Here is a 6,922-nt window from a genome sequence, read left to right as displayed (position 1 = left end):
CTTATTTACTGGTAGCGACAACAGCTAAAAGGCCACAAACATATGAGATTCGAGCAACCGAAGTAAAGGTCTCTTCATAACTAATTTCATACTCCTGTGTAAAACCTTTAGCAACAAGACGAGCTTTATATTGTTCAGTGGATCCATCAGAGCGAGTCTTGATCTTGTAGCTACACTTACAACTAACCACAAATTTCCCCGGGGGGGAGAGTCACCAAATCTCATGTATGGTTTTTAGATAATACATCAAGTTCTTCTTTCAGTGCAATCTCTCATAAAGGGTTAGTGGAAACCTCACGATAGGTGTGAGGCTCGTGCAGTGTAACAAGGGCAGTATAACAATGATAGTCAAGTAAATGTGTAGAAATGGATCTTACCTGAGTTGAGTGACGAGGTGGAATGTCTTGTGTAAGATCTTCAGGTGGAGCAAGAGTAAGAGCAAGGGACCCAAGCTCAGGGTTGGGTGACTCATCTTCAACCTGTTCATCTTCCACTTGTTCATTAGAGGGTGATCCAAGAGAGGCATCAAAAATATCTTGTGGTTGGATAGAGAAGTCTATAGGAGAATCAAAAGTAACTATAGAAGAAGTATATGGCTTATCTGGAAAAAGATCTAAGACAGAGTAGGTAGATAGGGAGGCACAAAAATGAGAGAGCTCAACAAATGAGCGATGTTCCCAAAAGACAACATTGCGGGAGATACGACGACGATGAGAGACAGGATCATAACACCGATACCCCTTTTAAGTTTCACCATAGCCAAGAAAACAAAAAAATCTAGATCAAGGCTCAAATTTGTTATGTTCATGTGGCTAACAAATAACGAAACAGGCAAAACCAAAGGAGCAAAGATGGTAATAGTCTGGCGGCGACCTAAAAAGGCACTCATATAGAGTTTTGTTAGGTTCTAAGGATTTAGGATCTAAATGTTTTAAAACTTCAATATGTAATGTTGGCAAACTATAATCAAAACTTAGAGTCTAGATTTAGGCTACTCAAAATATGTTTATTGTGAAGTTGGAAATGAGTAATTGCAAAAAATTACTATTCACTTTCTACAATGCTCGATCGATCGAAAATTAGACTCGATCGATCGAAGCTCATGCAGAATATTTTTTTGTAGAATTTTCCAACTCAGCCCAAGCCTATATGACATGTAGGGTTTTATATTTTGCCTTAAGTATAAAAGGAAAAATTCTAGCCACGTTCTCAGGTTGTTGTTTATGCTGTGTATGTGAATCTCTTATGAGATCTAGAGATATTTGCCTTTATACACACTTAGAGTTATCAAGATCAAGATTGATGTCGAAAGCTTGGTGATCGCTTTAGTTGCTGCACAAAGAGCTTAAAGAAAAACACAAGTGGGAGTACTTGTGGTTACTATGAATCCAAGAAAGAAGTAGTCTGTGGACTCGAAGTTGTCACGTGATCGTGGTAGTAAGTTTTCTACTCAAGGTAACAATAGGATGTTAGTAGTCTAAGTCGCTATTGTAAAACTTCAATTCTTTCATAGTGGATCTATTTTACCTTGAGGATAAATAGGTTAAATCCTCCCCGGGTTTTTTACTGTTTGGTTTTTCTGGGTTATCATATCGTTGTGTTCTTTATTTTCCGCATTGTTTACATAATATAATTTACTTGTGTTAATCTAGATTTGAATAATTTACCTAAGTAATTACTTGGCTAAATAACTAGGTTAATCAACTTGTGTTTTAAGGGGTCTAAAAACGTACAAGTTTGATTTTGGATAACGGGACTGAGAATGCGATTAATAGCATGAACAGCATGAAGTGCAGCTTCGCCCCAAAAAGGAGTAGGAACTTTGGCAGAAAAAAGGAGAGCAAGAACAGTGTCAAAAATAGGATGGAATCTTCAAATTAATTTATGTAATTTGTTATTTTTGGTATTTTTTTTAATGTAATTTTCATTATTTTAGGTTTAGGACATTTATTTACAAGTTTGTAGGTGCTTTTAATGCTTTTTGCTCTGATACCATGTTAGAAATACTGAATGAATGTATTGTATTTTTCAAATAATAAAATATATAAAAGTGCTTTTATATAAAATAAAAAAGTGTGTAGTACAAGTATGTATATTGTACAAATAAACAAGGTGCGTCCACAACCTATTACAGGTTAGCACTGTTCACATTTGAGCACTGAACTTGACACACCACATTTTCATGTCGATGTGATATCCCATCTTATATTCCAGTATACTGGAAATCTTGACCTTAGATTTGGAGAGTGGCAGAGTCTAAAATGAGCTGTCCACAAGGTTTCGTAGTACACCATGTGGCAATTGTAGGCAGAATCCAAAGTTGTACTAAGAAAATTAACCAAAAGAATGCAAACAGATTCAATCTCTTTTTTACTTTCTTTATAATTAGTTCGACCAATCTTCAGATGAACTATTTCATATCTTATCAAATTTGCAGCCAAATTTAAATCCAAAACTAAAATTCCAAAACTGTGACAACAATGTCTTCTCTTCTCTCTCCTTTCTTATAATAGTAACACTGTCACAACTCACAAGAAGGTTGACAGCTTTTTTTTATAGTATAAATTATCAAACAATATTAATTAGGTGGTTTCTCATTGGATGACAACATTATACAATATTAATTACCTTTCTTTCCATTAAATTTACTGTTGGCATTCATTTTAGGCTGTAAATTGAGACAGCTCACAAAGCACTTTGTGGCATTTCCCAACCTGTCTCTTTACACAGCAAATAAATTTGAATTAAAAATGAGCTTTCCCTCTCACATGCTATAAAAATGAACTAGTCAAGCACAGGTTTGACATTGATAAACTTTACAAACCCCAAAGACACAAACCTGCATGGCTACATACTACATGTGCTGTCCTTTACTCCTCTCCCAACAATTTTGTGTAACCTCACCTACTTCTCTGGCAATGTCATTAAATTTTGAGACAGTAACTAACTAATACTTTCAGCCCTTTGGACCCTTTTCTCTGTACCTCGTTTTCCTCTCAAGTAAAGATGGCAAAAAATTATGTAAAGAGAGTATTTATTACATAGTAGGTTAATTTTTTTTGTTTTTTTGACGGTAACCAAAGACAAATGTTGATCGAGGAAATAGTCGTAAAGTCTAGGGCCAAGGCCAACTGTCCAATATCCGAGACCCCAACCGATCAACATCATATACATTATAGATCTTGATTCTCATTTCAAAGACTATTACACAATTTTTTATCACGATTATGATGTCGCAGATTATAAGTAAATGTTTATTATTTATACATAAATCTTTTTTCTTTTTTTTTACTATTCATACTTTATCACGTTACAATTACAATAAAAAAAAACTATATAATTTATAGTACAATATTTTTTATTTATCCGTACAGCCACAAATATAAAATTAGATAAAGTTGAGGGTGCATCACTGGATCGACCTTATATTTTAGGACTAGTTGATCTCTTTGGGAGCCTTCTCCTATGTATTTCCACTACGGAAGTCCCTTAATATTCTATAATCTTTGGATGATTATTCCCGTTATATATACATGATTTTATCTAATGAAATATATGTCTAAAGTGCTTGATATTAATTGCAATTTCACAAAAATGATTGCTACACAATTTTCCGAAACAATTAAAATATTTCGTTCTGATAATGTCATGGAAAACAAACTAATTTTATCAATCTCTGAATGCTTATGGGAATCTATCTCACTGTTATTGGCCTAGGAGACATCCAAGATAATGGTTTTAGCTAAATATAAGCAAATAAAGCATCGACAAATACTCACTTTTGATTGTACCCTAATCATCTCAGACTCGATACTCGAATCATTATGGGGTGAAGTTTACATAACTACAATCTGTTTCGTAAATCAGATTCCTTCCTGAATTCTTGATATGATGACTCCCTATATATTTCCCTACATGTGATCTTTTGGGAAAACACATCTTTCTCCAACCTATCCAAGTTCCACATGCCTTGTATCCTTCTTTTCTCTTTAGAAATTCTTTCACTGAAGACCCTTCATCTTCTATAGATGGTCTTCCCTCCACCATGTCGGCTCTAGCATCTTCTCCCATTACACATCGATGTCCTATGACCATGAGGAACCTCATAGCTCCCATGTTCCATCTCACCCTACTCAGATAAAAGCATCTCCTTGCTTTCTCAAAAAAAATCATTGCTATTGTGCCCTTGCTACACTTCATGAACCTCACTCCTATCCTGAGGCTTCTTCCAACTGTGTATGGCAAATTGTCATGGCAAAAGAATTTCATGCTCATCTTCAAAATCATACCTGAGATCTCATTGAGCTGCCTTTGGGAAAGTTTATAGTTGGCTATTATGAGTTTATAAGATTAGTGTCTGTTTGGAACGGCTTATTTAGTTGAAATTGAAAATTTTTTAAATGAAAGTACTATAAATAAAGCTAAGAGGTAGTTAAAACAGTACAGTGGGGTCCATGAATAGTACCAAAAAGTACAATGGGACCCATAAATAATAGCAAAAATAAGTTGAATAATAAAAAAAAACTGCCTTTTTAAACTAATGCCAAACACACACTAAAACTCACTTACTGGTACTTTGGACATGTACAAGGCTTGCCTTGTGGCTAAAATTTTCACCTTGGAGTATTGTCTATACCATATGATGACATTTTCTGTTATTACTTTTTTTTTTTTTTTTTTGAGAAACATTTTCTGTTATTACTTGACTTACCTCAATCTGGTCCCTCCTTGTTATAGATGGACCTCAAAAAATGACTTCCTTAATGGCAACCTTACTAAAGAAATCTACATGTAAATTCCTCTTACCTATAAGTGTTCATCACATATCATTAGTCTATTTTTGCAAAACTTTTTATAGCCTCAAACATACCCTTTGAGCTTGGTTTGCCAAATTTAGTTGGATCATGTTAATAAGTGCCCTTAGGACAATTATTAGTAAACCATATTAGAAAGTTTTGACACCACTTATATGAAAAATATAAAATATTTGTCAAAAAAATAATTACTTTATTATTTTTCCATAAAATGTTTATAAAAATAGTTCATGAACTGATGCCCTTAAAGCATCCGTTAATATTTTCTAATTTAGTTTTATAATTTTATAACTCCACTTCTCCTTCAATCCTTATGACTCTACCCTTAATCTTCGTCTCGCAGATGAGGGTGTTACTTTATTTGTATTATATGATGATGACAAGATTATTACTGAAAAGGATCTTGCTTGGTTTAAGGAACTCAAACTATTACTCAGCCATCACCTCAAAAAAAAAAAAAGGATTTGGGAACTTTTAGCTATTTTTTTGGCCACGAGGTCATGTGTTCTAATAACAGTTACTATCACTTTTAAGAAAAATATGCCTATGATCTCATCTCGTGTGGGTCTCGCTAATTGTAAACTTGCTGAGATGCCTACTGACACAACTATCAAGCTTTGTGTCACGAATGTTAAGAATTTTCATGATGCTACAGGGAATGAATTGGCAATCTTGTATTCTTAAGTCTTAACAGTCACCCTGTCTTGACATTTCTCATGTTATGAACCTCATCAGCCGGTTTATGTTTGCCCCATGCTTTGTTAAAAATTCGAACGTATGTTCTCCGCATCATGCACTATCTCAAAGGCATACTTTTTTATGGGCTTTCCTTCCGTTCTACCATTGATTTAGTACTACAGACCTACTTTGATGCTGACTAGGCAAAGGATTTGCTAATCACTGTTCAACCACTGGATATGCATCTTGGTAGGTGATGCATTGATTTCTTGGTAAAGATTTGGAACCTTGAGCGTGAGATGGAATGTTAGATCTATTAGGGTTCAAGAGCCTAAATTTGTTCCAAGACAAGTAACCTAATCCCACTAGTACTACAATATGATTAGATTAGATCTTTCTACAAATATTTGATGTACAGTATTGCTGTGTGGATACCAAATTCAATTTGCCCCTTCTTATCAAGGCCACTAGGTAGCTTAAATTTTACCAAGTTAAAGCTAGTACTATATATTGTTGAAAAATGAATCTATGATGTTCGAATTGGGACCCGATCATCTTATTTCAAATTAATAAGAACACAAGAAAGTGAGAGAAAAGTGTTGGATGCAAGTATTAGAAAATTATTGTTGACTTTTTATGGTCCAAGTGATAAGCAACCTGTGCCATGCTCACCTTAACAAATTAGAGAAATGTTAAAGTATGCCCTAAGAATATTGGTTTAGGAACTATTTTTAAAAACATTTTATGGGAAGAGTTTGACTTATTTTTAGTACTTTTTTAACTGGACATGTCCTTTTATTTTAAATATACAATAACAAGTGATAATGAGTTTTAATCTTCATATTTTATTTAGTTAATAAGTGATGTAATAGTCTCTTGTTTAAACAAAATGAGATTCCTATTAAAAAAAGTATTGGAGGTAAGTTAAACTCTTATAGGAAGATGACAAAACAATTAATTTTATTAACGACTTTTTATATTTTTCATGAAAATTATGTCAAAACTTTCCTAATATAATTTATTAACAATGTTAACATAGTCCAATAAATTAAATGAGTCACATAAATAGAGGAAAATGAAGTTCTTTTTTCTTTTTCTTTTTCTATTTTTTATGGGAGGAAAAGGAAGTTCTTAAAACATCTATACTTCTATACTTCTAAAGTAATTGCACCCATAAAGGATTTGTAGTTGTCTTCTTTAACACTGCTATGGTGAGATCTAATGTGGAACTTACAAACTTAAACGCCCTCACCAACTTTTAGGACTCAACATAACGACATTCCATGCTTACGTATGTCAATACTCGTAAAAGTCATATAACAGATTTTTTTTTTTTTTTGGTTAGTTGTTTGAAAATTTTTATATCTCTTTTCTTTTTTTTTCTTTTTTTTCCCCTCTCATATCGGCTATTTCATTAAAAATTTAGCCTT

This window comes from Quercus robur, chromosome 8 (genome assembly GCF_932294415.1).
Source record: "Quercus robur chromosome 8, dhQueRobu3.1, whole genome shotgun sequence".
Lineage (NCBI taxonomy): Eukaryota > Viridiplantae > Streptophyta > Magnoliopsida > Fagales > Fagaceae > Quercus > Quercus robur.
This window is presented reverse-complemented; position numbering follows the sequence as displayed.